Raw genomic sequence first — 22,079 nt, 5'->3', positions numbered from 1 at the left:
TTAGATGACCCTGGAGGTCCATTCCAACTCTATGATTCTATGAACACCAGAACTGCATATTCAGATCTTCATTTGTATCTACCTTTCTAAATCAAGTCTAGTACTCAATCTTGAAAAAGGGTTTTTTTTTAAAAAATGAAGAAAACAGACTACATTTTTCTTGCCGTTAAGTACCCTCATACATCAAAATCTTATGTAAAGAGCTTTCAGATCAAAGGGTGTTTTCGCACTCACCTTCAGCCGGCGCCGCGACCCTCTTGACGACGGAGGATCTGTGCTGATTTCCCACACGAAGCGCTGGAGCAACCAGAAGAGCCGCCAATTTCCGGCGCGAAGCCCGCTCAAGCGTTTTCCTGCTTCTTGGCGATTTACGTTTGAGCGGGCTTCGCGCCGGAAATTGGCGGCTCTTCTGGTTGCTCCAGCGCTTCGTGTGGGAAATCAGCACAGATCCTCCGTCGTCAAGAGGGTCGCGGCGCCGGCTGAAGGTGAGTGCGAAAACACCCAGAGAGTGAAGTTTACACACAGACTTAATAAAAAACCCGCCACTAGGTGGCATTATTTAAAGTGACCCAAAGAGTAACAAGGGTGCATGTATGGTTACAATGATTTTAAGTACCACAGCATGTTTATAGGCAGTGCTTCTTTTAAAAGGCTGAGCTTATCCACAGAAAAGATTGGAAGCCAAGGTGGTTAAGCATTAGTAGAAGGTAGACTCTCAGAATTCCTGATTCCCAGTGAAAAGAGCACAGTTTCCATTTGTTTCATTATTATGAGCACAAAAGTTGCATTTCTGTTGACTTTATTCAAGTTAACAAATTTCAAAACAAAACTAATTACTGTACTTCAAATGCATTTTGTTCTTTCTTCTCTTCCACGTGTGCTAGGCAGAGAATAGGTGTCCTGCTAGAATTCAGTGACCTTTCAATGTAATTGGCAGTTGTCACCTCATGGAGGTAACTAGGCATTTAACTATCCTTCCCTGGTACTTTCTGATACACAATTTAAAATCAATTGGAGCTACATGGTTGCAGTATGTGTGTGTGGGGGGACCTTCAATACAATCCTACAATTTTGTAGCCTCAGATCATAATGAAACATATCTTAATGGTTACCGGCAAACCTGTGACTCAAGTATATTCACCGTTCCTCATGGACATAATAACAAATTCATAAAGGGGATTAATTCTGCAGCACTGAGCTTCTCCCTAAACAACTATTAAGAGTCACCTATGAAGGAATCACAATAGCATAAGAAAATGTATGTTCGGAGACAGAGGCAGGCAATCTGCAATTTTAGCCCTTTAAGTCAACAAGGGAGGGTTGCAACTGACATATGCAGCCTCTGCTTGCCCTTTGTCATGTATGTGTTTCACCTCAAAAACTGTCAGTGACTTGTCAGAATCAATCAGAAAATCTGATGCTCTTCTGCAGTGATGTATAAGACCGGACAGCACGACACCAAATTTCTGGTGGTGTGTGTCAAGAACCATATGAAAACAGATGTCCTCATTACTCTATTGCAGGGGCATGAAGGAGTACCGATCTTACTTTTCTGACCCACATCTGGAAACAACACGGCCTGAATGTGAGAAAGACAGCCATGAATTTTAAAAGTAAAAAGATTTCCCAACATAAAGTTAAAATATTGTTTATTATTTCACAGAATGCTCAGTACAACATCATGTTGTCTTACTGAAGGTTTGTACAGACATCACTTTCAGAGGCCAGGACTGAAACACAATATGGCTATGATTATTCTTACAAGAAAAACAAGTCATTTTTGGCTCGACCAGCACTTCCCCACAACTCCTTGACTAAAGAGGATCTAAATGCAACAGAGTTCAGTAATATGAAACAGTAGAATGAACTTCAGACTTGTAGGCAGTGTTCCTTCTAAACTGAGTTAGTGTGAGCCAGCTCACAATTTTTTAGCCTCTAGCTCACACATTTTAGTCTTAGCTCAGGACAAATGGCCCTAGAGGAAACTAATGTATGCAGTAGCTCACAACTTTAATGCCAGTAGTTCAAAGTAAAATTTTTGCTCACAAGACTCCACAGCTTAGAGGGAACATTGCTTGTAAGGTACTATTTTTAATACTCCAGTTCACAGAGAAAGTTCCCAGCAACTATAAATTAGAATGCCAGGGAAAAGGTTTTACTTGCCTGTTCCCTACTGTGCTAATTTTTCACTTGCAAGGAGCTTTGAACAGCTAAATTTCAGTCAAGTAACACTTTAGAGATCAACAAGGTTTTCACAATACGACCTTTGAGAGTTAAAGTTCCCTTTGGCAGAAGTTCACTTGGTCAGAGAGCTTTGACTCTTGAAAACTCATAAACTTAGAGTCTTGTTCATCTCTAAGGTGCTACTGGACTTGAATCTAGCTGCAGACCAACATGGCTACCCTCTGAAACTAAGGAGCTTTGAGAGGATACATACTACAGGAATCATGTTGAGGTGGTGATGGAGAAAACTCATTAGAGAAGGTTCAGTCCTCAGTATCGCCACTTAAAGGAACTCAAGTAGCAATTGTCCTTTCTCTGCCTAAGATGGTGGGGAATCAATGCCAGTCAGTGAAATGAAGTTGATAGATCAGAAGTCTGACTCAATGTAAGGCACTGTCATATGTTCTGTGTATGTGAGGCTTTTTTTGTAGCAGGAACTCCTTTGCATATTAGGCCACACCCCTCTTATGTAGCCAATCTTCCAAGAGCTTACAGGGCTCCCATTACAGGGCCTACAGTAAGTGCCTGAAGGATTGGCTACATCAGGGGTGTGTGGTCTAATATGCAAAGGAGTTTCTGCTACAAAAAAGGCCCTGTATGATTGTTCCACACACAGGTGACTATGTGCACTGTTAAATGCAACTTTTTCAGCTGAACAAAACATAAAGCATCCAGAGTAGACTGCCTTCTTACATGGGACAATCTTCATCAGTGACTAAGTAGAACCAAAAATTGTTTCAGGCCTGATCCTGCAATATTTATGAAAAGGCAAGGCCCACTGCGTTCCACACTTTTACTACGATTAAAAAATGTATAGGAATTGTTTACACTCATCTTTCACAAGGAGGAAAACTGCTTGGATCAGGCAAAGTAGAGCAAGAAAAATGCTGGGAAGAAATGGATTAAGTACCCCCTCCTCAAAAAAGATCAGCCCTTCAAATTTATTATTATTTATTTTATTTCATTTATATCCTGCCTTTCTCCTCACTTTCCTCTCCTCCATTTTATCTTCACAACAACCCTGTAAGATAGGTTAGGCTAAGTGTGCATAACTGGCCCAAGGTCGCCCAGCAAGCTTCCATGGCAGAGCAGGGATTCCAACCTAGGTCTCCCTGATTCTAGTCCAACACTAAAATCACACGGACTCTTTTCATTAAGTTACAAAGCTTTTCTTTCATTCAGCTGATTATTAAACCTACATTGTTACACATACTTTAAGTTGCATACCTCATACTTTCTGTGATCACCACTAATTTAATACCACTGAATCTTAGTTGATCAAAGCAATATAATTCAAAAATGCATGTGCATATCTAAAAACTCATCAGACTGAATATAAAGACAGAAATGCCTATATTCAAAGAATTTTGCAAGTCAGGAATGAAGTCCCCCAAGGCCTAGAGATGTCTGTAGTGAGTCATGGATATAAGACTCACAGCTCTGGAATTATTTCAATGTTTCAACCAAGGATTTTTCTCCATTTACAGAGCTATTTTTATTACATCAAATATGTAAGGGAGGATTCCAGCAATATTCTCAGACTGCTAAACTGCCTGAGCACTTGTCTAGTGCATGCTTCCCATGTCCACTGTATGTAACAACAGCAAGTACACAATACATTACAGTACATTATTCAGCTACATCTTAATATTAGTGGAAGAGGAAAGTTAGGCTTTCCACACATACATCAGGACTCTCCTTCAATCTCAGGTGGTTGCGGCTGTATCAGCATTTCCCCTAGCCTGAAACAGTCTGAAACAAGGAAATAATCAGGGTGGGGTGAAGAGCAAAGAACCAATGAGAACTCCTTGTGCAACAAGTTGAGGATTACTGCAATCCTGCATCCTCTGTGTAATGATATGCTTGCCCACAGTTAATGCTAAGAGGAAAGAACATGATGCCTTGACCCCATTGTCCACACTTCAGCTGCAATTGTACAAAAACAGCCTCTAAAGCAGCCATGAAGGATCTCTAGCCCCTATTAAATGTGAAGGCAAGAATCTCCCTTTGAGTGATTTATAATGCATATTTACTAGTCCTTTGAGAATCTCCAAAAATCAACTCACACCCTAAAATCAGATGTCCCCAGCCTAAAATAGCCTTACACCTGGTAAAGCCCTGAAGACTGCCAACTTTATGATCCCCATTTGGGTTTGCGCCCTCAATTTCCAACTTGAGCAAATTCAGGCATTTTTACGCCATATTTTAGGGGTCCCCAACTGTGTCAGCTATGCTGCAATGTGCCTAGAGACTGGAATCCATTTGATTGAGACCAGGGCATGGCTACTAACTATAAAGTTTTGGCTACGCCTACACTTTAGGGCAGACCTTGCTAGTTATATCCATATGATGCTAGTGGATTCCTTCATTTCCACTTGGTATAGTCAGCTCCAGAAGAAAATACATTCCATAGGTGTACTCTTGGACAACCTCTGTATGCTAAGTGAAACGCAGGCATTCAGAATCCTGAAACAGAGGATCTTAGATATTGAGAAACAGTCCCTTTGTTCTTCTGGACATAAAACCTGTTCCCCTTTAGCATTTGGTATCTTTACAGATCATGGGCTGACTGCTGCCTACCTTTCCCGGATTACTTCACCCCAGTTACGCCGCTCTTTTATGTTAGCAAGACTCAATGTTCTACCCTCAGTGGTATTGTCTGGGAAGTTTGCCAACACCCCTTATCAGGATAGAGTCTGCCTAGGTAATGGAAGGCACCTCGAAACGGTCACCCATGTCTTACTTTATTGTGATTTTTATGGGAAGTGCGGGACTGCATAATCAAACTTATTCTGTCTAATTTTTATGGATTACCTGAAGCGAAGTTAGTTTTTTTTCTACTATCTGACCAATGTTTCCATAACACAAGCCTAGTTGCAAAGTACCTTTTGGCTTCCGTAACAATCAGGGAGCAAAAGACTAGCTCCCCTTCTTGATGTTTGACTGGTCTTTATAGCTGAAACTCCATGCAAATTTGCTATGCTGTACTTTTTATTTCTATGCCAATAAAGGTATTTGGATTTGGATGTCCTGAAAGTAACACCCCAGTTGCATCTGATGATGGAAGCTTTGACTCTCAAAAATTTATACCCTGGAAATCTTGTTGGTCTTTAAGGTGAAACTGGACTAGAGTCTTGCTCTTCTACTGCAGACAAACACAGCTACCTATCTCAAACATTCTGAAGGCTATTTAGTAACAACAGGGTATTCTCATACCTTGTATTTACAAAACAAACAAACCTGAACATGGAGAAGATGATGATGATATTGGATTTATACCCTGCCCTACACTCTGAGTCTCAGAGTAGCTTACTATCTCCTTTACCTCCCCACACACACAACAGACACCCTGTGAGGTGGGTGGGGCTGAGAGAGCTCGCCTAGAAACTGCCCTTTCAAGGACAACTCTTGCAAGAGTTATGGCTGACCCAAGGCCATTCCAGCAGCTGCAAGTAGAGGAGTGGGGAATCATAGAATCATAGAGTTGGGACCTCCAGGGTCATCTAGTCCAACCCCCTGCAAAATGCAGGAAACCCACAAATACCTACCCCAAATTCACAGGATCTTCATTGCTGTCAGATGGCCAAACCCGGTTCTCCTAGATAAGAGTCCATGCACTTAACCACTACACCAAATTGGCTCTTATACTGAGTAAAGCCATTAGACCATCTAATTAAGTACTGTATGCGATGACCAACAACTACTCTTTGGGGACTCAAGCAGATAAAGGTTTTTCACTTTATTTATGAAACTTACATAAGCATTGGGGAGCTCAGTCAGAGATTTAGGGAGAGTTGAGAAAAAAGGGAACATTTCAGCCAGCTGAAGATCATATGCTTCTCTTATTCTTGCAGGTGCATGAAGCCTTGGTTTAGTGTGAGCCTTTGATGCAAACTGAAGAATTATATCATATTGGGGGAGTTGTTTGCTTACATTATATTTTTGTCCTCAGAAATGCAGAAAAGCAGGGTAAAAATAAACTCAGAATCATGGAAGGGACCTCCAGAGTCATCCAGTCCAACCCTCTGCACAACGCTAACAAATACCTCCCCCCTAAGTTCTGCCTAAGTTCACAGAATTGGCATTGCCGTCAGATGGCCTTCTAGTCTCTGTTTAAAAACCTCCAAAGAAGGAGAGCCCACCACCTCCTGAAGAAGCCTGCTCCACTGAGGAACTGCTCTGTCAGGAAGTTCCTCCTAATGTTTAGTTGAAAACTCTTTTGATTTAATTTCAACCTGTTGGTTCTGGTCTGACCTTCTGGGGCAACAGAAAACAATTCCACACCATTCTCTGTATGTCAAGCCCTTCAAATACTTGAAGATGGTGGTTATCATATCATCTTCTCTCCAGGCTAAGCATACCCAGCTCCTTCAACCTTTCCTCAAAGTTTTGCAAGGGTCAACCTTGCCACTGTTAATAATAGTGCAAACCTTTCCATTGAAATTTTATTTTGTGGCTTTTCTGGCCACCAACCTAGGATAACGGCTTCACCACACAATACCCTCAGTCAATGATTGCAGAATCCAGCTCAGGGAATATTTTATACTTGGAAAAATATTCTCTTGCAATTCTCCAGCACACACACCCAAATCCCAGGAAGCCTTCATGAAGCTATGGCTTCCTATTGTTACATAACTCTCTGACCTTGACATTTTGCCAAAAAACAAATTTTACTATAAACTGATATTTTTCTAAAAGCAGAGACACTCCTTTACTATTACATTTTGGCTTTGTTGTGTCTATAGTTTTTGTTTGTTTAATTCCCCCCTTTACCTTCCTTTTCTGGAAAGTTAGTTCACCCTGTGCATTCCATGCATTTTATAAGCTGAGTTCTTTTGAACTCTGTTAGTGTGTATTCTCTATGTAGAGAGTTTATTATGCAGCTTTTTATTTTGATCATATTGTCTTGTTGTATCTATCTCTTGAACTTCATCTGTCTGAATTCTAGGATAATGGTATAGATGTGTAATTATAGCTTTTTGTATGGTGGGGGGGGGAGATTTAAAGAGTTAAGTATTTTGTGAATATTTGACTGCATTTGTTGTAAATTGTTTTTAAAAGTTTAATTTAAAAAAAGAGAATGAACCTTTCCTCATAGGGGTCTTCAGACCCCTCACCAGCTTCACTGGCCTTTTCTCTATACGTTTCAGTTTGTCGATATCCTTCTTAAATTTTGGTACCCCAAAATGAACACAATACTCCAGGTGAGGTCTAACCAAGGGCACCCCAGGTAGACCTTCCGCCCCCCTCTGCCATGCAGTGACACGCTGATCAGCAAGTAAAACCGCACCAGAGGCTCGCAGCTCCTATGCCGACCCTCCAGCACGCTCAGATCAGTGCAGGATTGAAGGGCAGCGGCAGCAGGAAGAACAGGCAAGCCACTGAAAGAACGGCCACCGCTGCTGCCTTCTCCCCGCTTCCTTTCCCCGCGAGCCCCTCTTCCTTTCCCCGCTGATCAGTAGGGGGGCGGTCTTTAAAGAGCCCAAGAAGTGCGGTGCTCCACCGCCCCTTCCCGGGCACTGAAATAGTGAGGAAGGGAAGATAAGGCTGGGGAGGCAAATAGGGATTTGCCTAGGGGGCGGGGGAAGGGCCAAATTCAGCACCCCCACCCTGCCGGCACCCTAGGCAATTGCCTAATTTGGCTAGTGGGCAGGCCAGCCCTGGTCTAACCAGAGCAGAGCAAAGTGATACCATTTACTTTGCATGATCTGGACACAGCCCCAAATCTCATTTGCCTTTTTAGCTACCACATCAAACTACTGATTCATGTTCAGTGCATGGTTCCCTAGATTCTTTTCACACATGCTCAGGCCTGTAACCAGAAAATTTTGGGTGGAGGGGCTGGGAGATTAAAAAATTGGTGGGAAGACCATGGGACTTGGCTGCTTCTTCCCCCCAGCAGCCAGCTCTCCCCAGCCCCAGCTCTCTCACACTGTTGCTCTCTTACTCTCTCTTGTGCTCTCTCTCTTGCTCTCCCCCTAGCTGTTGCTGTCTTGCCCACTCACTCTCTCACTGTAGCTCTCTCCCTCACTGTCATTGTTGTGCTCTCTCTCGCTGTCCCTGTCTCACTCTTCCCCTCACTGTCACTGTTGCTTGCTCTTTCAATCTCTCACTGTTGCTCTTTTGCTCTCCTTTGTAACTTTATAAAGGACACAGACAAACACAATTACAGTGTTTTGTTTTGTTTTTTAAAAAAGACACCTTAAAACATGCTTAAAACATTAGCACTTTGGTCTTAAAAGGTGCTTTCGTTGTATTTCTTTTATGGGATCCAGGGAAGTGGGCAAAGGAAGCTCTGGCTCTTTTGTTTCTTCTCCAGGGGACCAGGAGGGGGAGGAGCCTCAGCCAATAGAAGGAAGAGAGGCTTGGCTGAGTAGATCTACTGTGTGATTGTGAGAGACTGGAAAAACAAGTTCTCCCTCCCACCTTTCCTCCCCAAGGGAGGAGCCTAAGCCAATAGAGAAAACAGAGGTTTTGCTCTGGAGCTCCTGTGCAATTGAGCAAGCCTTGCAAAGCAAGCTGTTATGCAGAAGGAAGCAAGAGATAGGGAGAAGGAAGCAGATGACAGCCAGTTGCTCGGGGGCCTAATAGGAGTCCTCCGGGGGCCGTATGTTTGACACCCCTGACCTAGAGATTCCAGGAGTTGCATCTGGGACATTATAGCATATATACAAAGTGCACTGTACCCTTGCTCACTCCCTTGCTGAAACTGAAGCCTGAAGACTCATCTTAGTTAATAATTCACAAACAAGTTTTCAGGAAGGGAGGGGGGCTTCACAATAGAGGCAATATTCATCCATCCATTTGTTAATTCAGTCATTTTCCTATTCAGGAATTGTCATAATACTGTATGGGTGACCCAACATATTTTCCGCCTCTCTCACAGAATGATAGAAACAGTCAGGGATTCAAAGCCTGTTCTATCTATTCCTGGGCCCATAAATATTGCAAAAAGCCACAAACATTACATCAGAACTTTAAATAAATAAATTACTTTTGAGTATGCTTAACCCCCCATCTGTCTAGGAACTGCTCTTAGACAAGTGATAGATTCTCCCTCCTCTTCAGTAAGCAAAAGCAATTAACTAACTTTAAAAGTCAGTAAGGGCATAAATTCTTTATTATTTAACAACACATGAGGAGAATTCAAAATAATTTCCTGTGACAAAACAAGCTGAGATCAACATTCTTCTAGTCACTGCCATGCTCTTTCTGTATAATAGGCCTCCTTCTGTATCTCAAGTGGGTATGAATTCCTCACTTCCTGCACATCACTTATCACATCATGACTGTGGCATGTCTTGAGAAGAGACTTCAGACTCCTGCCCCCATGTGCCATTTTTCCAACCTGAAGTGGTACCTGACTATCTGACTCACTAGGGACACCAACACATACACCTGTGATTTTTTTCCAATGGGCCAAATAACTGCAGAACCCAAACTAGGCACAGTACATAGGCAAACTTATATATGTGTGCTCAGTAATATGATATACTGGCTTTCAGCTGGAAAGATCACTGATGCCTCTGTAATTGAGGAGAAATCTAGACACAGGGAAGAAAGGAAGGGCAGCTAAAAGTTAATTTCCTGCTTTAACTTTGCAGGGTTGATATGCCCAAAATGCTAAGTCTTAATTGTTTTAATTCTACCCTCACCATTGATATAACATTTTCTAACATTCAGAGCACTAAGGCTCTATTATCTTTACAATAACGTCATAAAATAAGTAAAAACTATTATCCCCATATTAGGGTGCTCAGGATGAGAAATAATGGCTTACCTAAGGTTGCTTCATCTGACTTAGATCAGATCTTAGAAGCTCTCAAGCCCTGGCTAGTATTTGGATGGGAGACCTCCAAAGAATACAAAGGTCCTGATGTGAACCTGACTTCTAAATGTCTTTTACCTTGAAAACCCCATGGGATCACCATAAATCAGCTTTGATTTTATGGTACTTTCCACCATCAAAGCTGCTTAGTCACATCATGGCTGAGGAATCCTTTGAACCAGGACTTTCTGCCTTGCAGCTCCCTACATACCACCAGATGCTATAATCCCACTACTGTCATGATCCTAGGCCTAGTGTGGCCTACAGGCTCCATTCTGTATTAAATTAGCTACAGGGCCTACATTTCCCAGGATCCCTTCTGTCCCTCTGATTGGGTTGACAGCAGTCTTGGAGGGAAAACTTGCTCAAAGGGGTGAGACCTGCAAGGAAGGAAATAAAAGGCCAGCTAGAGAGGAAGGGTTGTTCTCTCTGGAAAGGCTGAGCTGGAGAAAGGGTGCAGCAGGAGGGTTCCCTCATCCAGAGAGTGGTGAGTTGAAAGCAGAAGAAGGGAATCTATAGCTAGTCATGTCAGGGCTTCTATTTTCTTTGTACCACAATTATAGGTTTTTTCACTATCACTGTTGCACTAATAATTAAAAGCACTTGTTCTTGAGCACTTACAATAAACTCATTATTGTTATACTGTCTGGGTCCTCATGTCTCTTCAGCCACAGTAAAATGGTACTTATTGAGAACGAAGACACAGAGATCAGGTGAGTGCTCTAGGCCCTCACAGACACACCCTTACCATAGTAATGGGAGCCAGCAGAGCCCCCCCCCCCCCCCGGTTCCCTGTGTGTGACAACTACTCATAGAAGAGAGTCTGAGGCTAGACAAACAGTTGTCTGCAAGAGCAATTATCTTTCATACCTTACCTCCTTGTAAATTGTCTGAACCTCTGATCAGGTAAAATAAAAATGCTTTCCTAATATAATAATCAAACTAGCATAAAATGCAGGAACAAAATAGAGCTTGGCTTTATTTTTTTAAAAATAATGTTTTACGCTGAAATCTACCAAAGTACTCAAGAACATAAAAACAAGTTAAAATTGAGAAACAATAAAACCATAAGAAAACTTACAGCAGCTATTGTTTCAAAACAACATACCTCAATAAAACACCTCCAAGATAAACACCTAACACCCTTCCACCTTCCCCAACAGCAGTATGAACCAGTAACACAAATGGGCCAATTAAATTTTTAAAATTTACTGGGTTCAGTTCTCTTCAAAGGTCACAACAAAAAGAGGGCCTCCTTGGGCAAGGAATTCCAGTCTGTTGGATCAGTACAACTGAGAAGACCCTCCCCTCTTGTACTCTGTAACTTCACAGCACAGTGTAGAAGGCCAGCACCAGCTGATTTCAATCTATGGGCAGGTACATACAGCTGAAGATGATCCCCTAAATCAGGGGTGGCCAACAGTAGCTCTCCAGATGTTTTTTGCCTACAACTTCCATCAGCCCCAGCCAGCATGGCCAATGGCTGAGGCTGATGGGAGTTGTAGGCAAAAACATCTGGAGAGCTACCATTGGCCACCCCTGCCCTAAATCATGGCAATTTTCTAAGTATATATACCCCTATATAGGCATACAACTGGTAGAATCTTTTTTTAAAAGCAGTTTTGCACTATTTGATGTTATAGGTTTGCATGTAAGAGAATGTACAATGGATACTCAGGAGGAGATAGTTCCATTTCTGTTTCTCCCTTTACCATCACACCAGGGTGGCCTCATTGTTGTTGTTGTTCAGTTGCACAGTCGAGTCCGACTCTTTGCGACCCCATGGACAAAGTCACGCCAAGCCCTCCTGTCTTTCACCATCCTCCGAAGTCTGCTCAAATTTGTGTTAGTTACATCACTAATGCTGTCCAGCCATCTCATCTTTTGCCGTCCCCTTCTTCTTTTGTCTTCTGTCTATCCCTCACTAGTATTTTATTAATACCATCCTAAGGAAATTATACCTTTCTCAGGCCAATAGATCTAGAAGGGTGTAATTCTACTCAAGATGGCTCTGTTTATCTACCAGAGATCTACAGAACAGATGTACAATGCCTTTCTAAAGTGGAATATTTCCCAATGTAATTGAGTGGGGTCATGATTATGAGATAAAAACAAATCATAACCATACTTCCACTACCATTTCAAAGAGGAAGCAACAACATCATCAAGAAATTGATTAACAGAAATAAAACCTCCCAAATTCATCAGTACACATGGAACATTTTAACTGCATTTATATTTGCCTTCCTGTCTTCTGTGATCTGTTCAATCCAAGTGACAAGCAAAGTCAACCAGTTCCAGCACTGCTGCTTCCACAGAATGAACTTCATCTGTCACTGAAAAAGTAGGTTAGCCTTATGATTTCTTAACTGCAATCAAAGCAAATCCAGTTTCCTAATGGGTCTCTGTACTTGCTGACACATGCCCACACCATTATTGAGACTATTTTACTTATTCTGCTTTTAAATCCTGAACAGTTCAGCAGTGGCTCCATTGTTCATTTTTGTATTTACCTCATTAAGATCCTATCAAGGACAAAACTATTTTAACTTGCAGCAACATGTTTCTGATAAAATCAACAGTCCAACAGACAGGCACGATGAAGTTAATAGTCTGTCAAGACATTAGCAATGTTGATTCCTGAAGAGAAGTCGAGAATTTTAAAAGACAAAATGGTGTTTATCAGATGGGACAGATTGCTGCTTGTCTGACTGACTTAGTTTGTGTGACAGAGCTATGAGCTGCCTTTGGGTTCACAAGTCCTTCAAAACCAAAGATTCATGCTAATAGCTTTTCAGCAGAAAGCATACAACAATTGGAGTTAAAGTTTTATTTATTGGCTTTGACCATCTACTTCTGTTATCAACCATAAGGGCCTGCACACTTCATCAACTCTCAACAATAGCCGCAAGCTTGGACAATCTGTCTTGTGTCTTCATTGGGGTAAAATTTCAATGGAGCAATGTCGATTAAAGAGCAACCCACACATAAAATGGAAACTCATTAAAACAGGCTTTTTCAAAAGGAAAAACTCCTTCACCCATTGAATTTAACTCTTTTTTTATTTCAAAGATGAAAGGTCCATTACCCTGCTATACATTCATGTGCTCTTGGCTTAAGCGCTTTTTATTTGACTTAAAAACTTTGGTTCCTTCCCATGTCTTTTTGAGGCTTTAGAAACATAATAGGAATTCAGTTCTTATTGTTGACACAAGATCTGTGCATCTTATAGCAACAACTCTTGTCCCTTTTATGTTTATCATTTCAATGACAACTCTATCAGGGCATAAACATTTTGGCTGTTTTCACATATATTTGTAAAAGGTTTAAAGGTTTTTTTTTAATAAAATGGATGCCCTCTAAATAATAAAGAAGCTAAACATAATACAGGTGTAGTCATTTACATTGTACATGGAAGACTACATAAGCAGTAGATGTCAAGAGAGCTTTCCTAAAGTGTTTATATGCAAACTGACTTGCAGCTTACTGCCTGAAAACCTCACCTTGAACTTATTATGAGGGCAATAATAATATAAAAACCGCACTTGGTAACCTGAGCTGTGTGGAAACTTTGGTTTAAAACACAGCATTCCCATAAGTGTACAATCTACGACATGTGATCAAACCTAAGTGATAATATTCCAAATGCTTAGAAAGTAGAAGACTGAACACTAAATGAAATGAACTATATTCTCAGTTACATACATATCCTGAATGTCAAGGGAAATTTGTTCAACACACTGCAGCTACAAAGAAATATCTACTGATACTGAATGTCCTGCCAGTAGGAAAAAATGCATTCAAAAACATCATATAAAAATTCACTTTATCATGCTCTTATGCCTTCAAACCCTTTTAAGCACACACATTTTCCTATCCACAGCAAAAACCTAGCAATATCATTACGTTTTATTTTAAAATCCCTTTGCTCATTCTACTCTATATAATATATAAATATAAAGCAAGTGCATGCATATTTAGCCTAAGATGTGTATTAAATGTATAATGAATATTAAATGCCATCAAGCCACAAACAACTTATGATAACTCTTCATGGAGCTTTCAATGCAAGAGATGAGCAGAAGTAGCTTGCCATTCCCTTCCTCTGCATAGCAACCCCGGTCTTCCTCAGTGGACTCCCATCCAAATAACTCACTATGATTGCCCCTGCTAAACAATCTCTAATGAATTCTAGTCTGGCCTACATAAGAATACGGGGGAAGGAGGGGAGCACTTTCCAGTCTTTAGGGCCAAACTTGTTTGCTAATTGTATGTAACTCCTACTGACTTTAACAATGCAACAAAAAGTTGATTATTGTAATAACAGTAAATTTGGCCACTATGCAATCTCTGTAGTCACAAGAAAGGTTACAAAGTAACAACACATATTCACAAAGTAAATAGGTTTGAAAGTTAATGATATTCAGGCAAAAGTCTGTGGGCTGGACCAAAGGATTACTAGTGGACCTCCACTTGTGGAACGACTCCTTCCTACTTCTCTCTTTCACAATGCACTGTGTTTCTCAAAATGCTTCTATGAAAGGTTGGAGAGTCCTGGGTACAACAGAGGGTGTAATGTTGGATAAGGTTCTGGAACGGAAAGGGAGAACTGGTGAAAACTGTCTCTGTTCTGCTTGCAGAAGATTATTCTGAATTCACTATGTAATTCCACAAAGCAATAAAACAAATATATAAAAGTAAAAACAATGTAGAATCTGTGTTGCCCTATACCTGATCATATATGAAATACTAATATACACATTGGTGTAATACTAATAATAATATACAAATTCACAGCTTTTCAGGAATTATCAAGTTTTAATTCTTGTCAATCACTTTTAAGGATGTCTTTTGGAGTATTTAGCTTGATTGTCTCCATTTCCACTGTGATAAATGGTACCATGCTACCACATGGTAGCATTAACCAATAAAGAGTTTGCATTCTGGAATTGTGTCTTTTAACTTTCTTCTGTTAATGCCAATCATTTCAGATGTAGGCAAAATGTCAGATGACTCTTTTAATAATCATTACTGCTTGATGAATCAAATAAACTTAATGATCACATACTTTGCTAGAATTATTAGCTTCATATAGGTGGCTGCACCTCAGTTTATCGGCAATAAAACAAATGTTCTGCATTGCAGACTTGTTTCCTGCCATGGGTATAGCATTGTAAGGTCACTACAATAAAATGAAATTTAGTGTACAAGTGCAAAAGGTATTTCCCAACAGAACAGAGTCTTAACTTCAATTTTTAAAATAATTTAAATGAAAAACTGATAAAATAGATTGTTTTTCAAGGAGGAAATATAATATTAATTATTGCTGAGGAGCATTTTTGAAATTTATTTACGGATCACAGCAGTATGTAACTGCACATACTTTAATGAATGCTAAAAGTATACTTTAAACACACAAATAGGGATTGCAGGTTCTACCTTCTTCCCAGCGGGGGGATCTTCAGAAGTGACATCATCTTGCTGCTGACATTGAGTGGTGATGTTTTAGTTTTTCAGCAAAATTCTATGGTTTGAGCCCAAATTTCTCCAAAAACTAGTGTCACCATGGGACGTCAGTGATTTGAAGACATTATCTGAATGATGTCATCATGTCAAGTTCTGGAGTATTTGTGGGTGGGGTTTCTCCCTGCCAGCCAGTTGGCCAGTGGTGGAGAGGAGCCTGTAAAAGCAGGGGGACCCCAGACAGACTGGGGAGCTGGCAACCCTGTGAGAAAAAGACCCCTCTTTCCCCAATATTATAGTCACAAGCATGGTTGCCAGGGCGCCTGGAGAAGTGAGCTTGCACCCGTCTGGCCAGAGAGTGCGAGTAAAGCCATCCAGGAACTAAAAGGGACTCATGTGTACAAGCAACCTAAGTGTGCAGGCATTCTAAACAGATACAGAGTGCTTGCCAACATGCATGGATGTTTCCCCGTCACTGCGCGGGCCCGCCATGGTGGGGAAGAAGCTGCGCCGCCACGGAGCTGTCCAGGTGACCGGTGTTGAAGCGCTAAGCATGGAATCCACCGTGTTTCGCTAACACCACTCGTAGCCATCTTCCCGCCAGGCTGGACTTCATTCCTTCATAGTGGGAATCTCGCGTACACACCCTGAGTCACTCCTAGCCCGCAAGCAACCCATTCGTCCCATGAATGGATTAACAGCTCAACTGTTGATCCTAATTGCTTAGCAATGCCCTGAACAATAACTCTTGCCCAGAAGATGGTAAGAAAAGAGGAAGGACATCTCCTGTCACATCCAAGTCTTTTGTATACACCGGGGATACCTAGGTCAATATTTGATTCCCTATTGTCACATTCCCAGATAATCCCATCTCATCCCAAGTACCCAGCCATTTCCATACTGATACCATTGGAGCCGCCTCAGGCCCTGTCGCAACCTGGAAGTTTCCAGGATGCCCAGGATGAAGGTGAAGTTCATTGGTCAGAGCAAACACCCAATCAGGTGTCACCAAAGAACTCACCATTGGTTCTGCTGATGTCCAGCCTCCGTGGTCATCACAGAACCTCCCATCTCTCCTCCCCGTCACCTCCCATCCCCTCGGGACTCAGGTGACTCTTTATAACCTGTGGACTAGCTACCCACAGGTGTGCTTCTATTCAGCAACCCACTCCCTGCTGTATAGATCCATCCCCGATTCCTGATCAGTTTCGGGTCCTCCCCCATTCCCTCAACTGTCGCCATCGGAGTCTTCCTTGGAGTCTGCGAGAGGTAATTATCGCCCTGTCTGTCTACCCATATATGTTCCCCAATCAATCTATCTGTATTTCTTAGACCTGTGTGAATGTGTGATTGTTTTGTATTTTTATCTTGTATGAAAGAACTATTTTTCACAATAAATTACAATTGGTTTTATTAAATTAGAGTCCTTTTTATTGAGCATTTACACTCTGGATGGTTGAGCCTGGTATACATTGGTAAAAAGATTCCTATTAAGCCAGAGTTCCATCTAACTAATTCCCCAATCTCATGTTGAGAGCATTTGGCTTAACAACCCTACACATAAAACAACTCCATTACACAGGCACAACAACTGACTCCGGTGTGTGAGAGATATAAAAGGTAATGTGTGACCCAGCTTGCCCACACGAGACACAAGCCACCATGATCATAGGAACCCTTCCTGTGTAGACATTATGTTCTTCTTATGCATGTGTCTTTGGGATCAGAATTTAGGTGAGTAGTGAGAAGTTTTAGAACATTAGATATGTCCCAAGAAAGACCTGTACAGTACCAATGTTCACAAGGAACAGTACTGATACATATGAAGTCAGCAGATGGAAGCAGTGGGATCAGTAAAAAAAACATGGACAAGAATATAAAACCCAACAAAGGTTGCCATGGAGAAGAAATAAAGAATGTCTTGTTGTGGGGAGAAATAAGTGGGAATTTAAAAAAAGTTTTTGAAATAATTGGAATTGTGATTGAATGGAAACCACATTGTGGAGTTTGACTGTGAGAAAAGTGCAGGTCAAAGTAAAGGGCTATGGAGCCAAATATTTCAACTTCATGTGAAACTATGATATCTCTAGTGCAGTGGTCTTCAATCTTTCAAGACCTGAGACCAAATGAGCATGGAATCTACTGAGCTACAAGAATCCATATGACATCAGAATCACATGATACAAAGTGCGGAAGCCAGAGTTATGACCTTCCTGCTGTCAAGACAACAAGTGGGCAGCATGTCAACAGTCAAACACCGGAAGGGGAAAAAGCCAAAAGTCAGATCCATAGATGAATGCTCTCCAACCACAGTGATTTCACACTGACATCTTATTGCTGTTCTTAGTATGCGCACGAAGAAGCAAAAGGCATGGCATGTTTTATATGCATGTGCACTAGCAGCAGGTCCATCCAAAAGGAGACAAAACAAAATGGCAGCTTGGCAAGGACTTGCAACCCAGCAGATAGGTTTCTACAATTACTTGAAGGTCTTGACTTTTGGCTTGAAGAGAACTATCCTCTATACAGAATACAGAATCAAGTTTCAAAGTAAGTAGAAAATGTTGGAACAGATGTCTAAGCCACTGTTTGTCAGTCTGTAAAATTACTGACAACCTTAGTTATTATGAACTGACACCTAGTCCCTCACCTGTAAGAATTAAAGTCCTTGGAGAACCAGTTTGGTGTAGTGGCTAAGTGTGCAGATTCTTATCTGGAAGAACCGGGTTTGATACCCCACTCCTCCACTTGCACCTGCTAGCATGGCCTTGGGTCAGTCATATCTCTGGCAGAGGTTGTCCTTGAAAGGGCAGCTGCTGTGAGAGCCCTCTCCAGCCCCACCCACCTCACAGGGTGTCTGTTGTGGGGGAGGAAAGTAAAGGAGATTGTGAGTCGCTCTGAGACTCTTCAAAGTGGAAGGCGGGATATAAATCCATTATCATCTTCTTCTTCCATATTTTCTTTAATATGAGAAAGTCTAGCTAAATAAAATCTATGCTTGGACAGGACTGTTTCTCTAAAAAGCGTGTTTCTTTCTTCATGCTTAGTCCAGCATTCTTATCACCATTCTAGATATCCATAGGGAATATGTCTTATTGATGCTGGTAGTTAATTTTAGATACCTGGATAGTCTGATGCAACACATTTATTGATATGCCACCCATAACAAAGGAATAATGTAACTGCATTAATATTACTCCTTTTGTTAAAGCGTCCTCCCTTATTCCAGTATATAACTATCCCATAATACATAATGCAGGGGTGTCAAAGATGCAATACAGGGGCCAAATCAGGCCCCCAGAAGGCTCCTATCAGGCCCCTGAGAAACTGGCTATCCTCTGCTTCCTTCTCCCTCTCTCTTGCCTCCTTCTGCATAACAGCTTGCTTTGCAAGGCTTGCACAGTTGCACAGCTACAGAGCAAAACCTCTTTTTTCCATTGACTGAGGCTCCTCCCATGGGGAGGAAGAGGGGGAGGAATAGCCAGTCTCTCTCAATTGCACAGCAGAGCTACTAAGCCAAGCCTCTCTTCCTTCTATTGGCTGAGGCTCCTCCCCATCCTGCTCCCCTGGGGAAGGAAAGAGCCGGAGCTTCCTTTGCCCAAGTACAAAGAAATACAAAGAAAGCATCTTTAAAACCAATAAATGCTAACGTTTTAAGCGTTTTTAAAGATATATATTTGTGTTTGTCTGTGTCCTTTATAAATTTTATATCTTTGCCATCTAATCCTAAATAGGTACACAATGGCCCAGCCCGGCATGGCCCGGCCCAACAAGATCTCATTTATGTCAGATCCGACACTCATAACAAATGAGTTCAACACACCTGCCATAATGCATGTTATCCCTACAATTCACATCTTAAAAAAATAATACTCGTACCTTACTTTGGAAACCAGAACTATCAAAAGCACCAAAAATTCTTAAATATTTATTGGTAGTTCTAAAGTATCCCAAACACTGACTTTCAAATCAATTTAACAGCTCACAAATATGGTAGGAAAAAACCCTGTATTTTTTTTCCAAACTGGGCTTTGAAAAGCAAGTTTTCCAGCATTAAACATTTATTATGTCTGGTTTACTTGTTCAGTGACATGGCCAGGGTAGTATATTCTTGAAGCATACTTACAATATAGCAAAACTATCTAGTAGCAGCACATTAATTAAATTTAAGAATATCAGACAGAGGAAGGTTTTGTTTTTTTTAAATTGTCTCATTTGTTTTGAAACATAAGGCCCTGTTCACTTCATTTAAGTCTTATAATGAAGGGAAGCTTGATCAATCTGTCTTGTGTCTTCTTAGGGTGAGACTCCAATTGAGTGGAAGCAACAGATGAACAAAGCCCACATTCAAATCTGCAGCTCATTAAAATATGTTAAAATGGGGTTAAAATCTCAGTTGTAAGTGAACAGTGGTTGGCTCCTTTCAGCTACATAAATTTGATTAATAAACTATATATTCATTAGCTCTGAACCAGTGATCTTGAGAGTTAAATTTGAATAAATAGTCCTGCTGTTTAGATCTTTAACTAGCTTTTTAAAAACATTTATGAAAGAAAGAAGTGTTTGAGAAGTGTTGGGAGCTCTATGCCATAAAGATGGCATGTATCAAACTCAATGATTTTTTGGGATAATTAATGAAGTTCTGTGGGTGTGAACACTATGAAGCGGTTTTTATAACAAATGTCTTGATTTAAAACACATTCAGCACTGACCAGTGTCTTAGGGAGGGGAAAACTATTCTATACAAAGGAAAAGAATCCACACTGAAGGTGATGGAGACAGAGAGCACTGTGAAAATAACCCATGTAAAGAACAGCATCTCTGCTGTGCATGAAAACTCATAAGGATGGGAGCATAAGTTACCAGCATTGTTGCCCAAAACCGGCTCCCAATGAGGAGCAAAGACTATAGTCTGGTCACAAATATGGTATTGTTTTATCAAACAAGGAATGGTTAGTCATCAAACAGAAGCAAGTTGAGGTAGCACAAGAAGGGTATTCTGACCGTTTCCCAAATCTGGCATAGCAATAGGGAAGAGAAGGAAAATAATGTTTCACTTTCCTTAACGGTTGTTCACTGAATGGCCTTCTGTGCAGGCACACATGGGACCATGCTTGTGCAGGCCTGCTGGGGAGATCTTCTTTCTAAAGCTCTCTAGAATGTTCAGAGCAGTCAGCCCCCCTCTCTTCATGGCTCTGCTCCTTCCCATCCAGCCAACACAAGACGGGGGGGGGGAGGGTACAGTACTTCCCTCGATCCCTTCTTGCAACCACGGAAGGATCTAAAGAGTGCGAGGAACACAGAGCACGGAAAGGGGGGAGAGGTGGTTGTCTGAACAGAAAACTCAATGAACAACTGTTACAAGTAAGTGCAATCTTGTTTTCATCTTCATGACTTCTGTGCAGTCCCACATGCAAGTATAGCAAGCTGACTTACTGATAGGAGGTGAGAGTGGGAGCCTCAGCAAAAGGATGGAATAACCACTTTCCCCATAGCTGCACCCCATCTGAAATCGACATCAACTGTATACTGCTTGATGAACATCAATGGGGAAGACCAGGTGGCTGCCTTGCAGATGCTGTCCAAGGGGACATTGCTGAAAAAGGCTGCAGAGGAGGATTGAGATCTGGCTAAGTGATCCCTGAGATGAAATGGACAATCAACACAATATGTCAGCTCCTTTGACAACCTAGTGCGAGATGGTTTGAAAGGAGTCTGCCTGGCCCTTATGGAAGCCAGCAAAGCAGACCAGCAGGTCATCCTTCTGCACAGATGCAGTATAATCTAAATTTTAAAAAGTGACCTACATATATCTAGATCCAAGCGAGCAGCTGTGTTGGTCTGAAGCAGTTGAACAAAGCAGGAGTCAAGTTGCACTTTTAAGACCAATTTTTATTTCGAACGTAAGCTTTCGTGTGCTTTTAACATACGAAAAGTTTAAGCTTAACACACGAAAGTTACATTCTAAATAAAAATTAGTTTGTCTTAAAGGTGGGACTTGACTCCTGCTTTGTTCAACTACATCTTGATTTATCTGTGTGCACAGTTTGTTCCTTGTCTGATGTGGGAGAAGAAATAAAAACACTGGCAGAACTATGTCCTAAAAAGTGTGGAGGATGGATAAAACTTTTGGAAGGAATTCCATTCTAGGGCAGAAAACAACCTTATCTTTAAAAAAACTGGTAAAGTGTGGGGAAGACTGCAAAACTCTCCTACTTTTTGGGCAGAAGTAATTGCCAGAAGACAGGCTATCTTACAGAAGAGGAAGGACAAGTTGCATGTGGCAAGCAGCACAAAGGGCTTAAATGTTAATGCAGACAGCACCCATTAAAGACTTCACTGGGGAAGGGGAGGAGATGCTCAGGGTATAAGGTAAATTTAAAAAGGTAAAGGTAGTCCCCTGTGCAAGCACCAGTTTTTTCCAACTTTGGGGTGATGTCGCATTATGACACTTTTTAAGGGGTGGTTTGCCATTGCCTTCTCCAGTCATCTACACTTCCCCCCCAGCAAGCTGGGTTCTCATTTTACCAACCTCGGAAGGATGAAAGACTGAGTCAACCTTAAG

General features: G+C 41.3%; 1 protein-coding gene across 1 annotated transcript in view; it reads right to left on the bottom strand.

The window, feature by feature from the left end:
- The window catches only part of LOC132575176 (cytochrome P450 7B1), a 157,152-nt gene that overhangs the window by 81,217 nt on the left and 53,856 nt on the right, over window positions 1-22,079 (bottom strand). The window lies entirely within an intron of this gene.

Source organism: Heteronotia binoei, chromosome 7 (assembly GCF_032191835.1).
Source record: "Heteronotia binoei isolate CCM8104 ecotype False Entrance Well chromosome 7, APGP_CSIRO_Hbin_v1, whole genome shotgun sequence".
Taxonomy (NCBI): Eukaryota; Metazoa; Chordata; class Lepidosauria; order Squamata; family Gekkonidae; genus Heteronotia; species Heteronotia binoei.
This window is presented reverse-complemented; position numbering and strand designations above follow the sequence as displayed.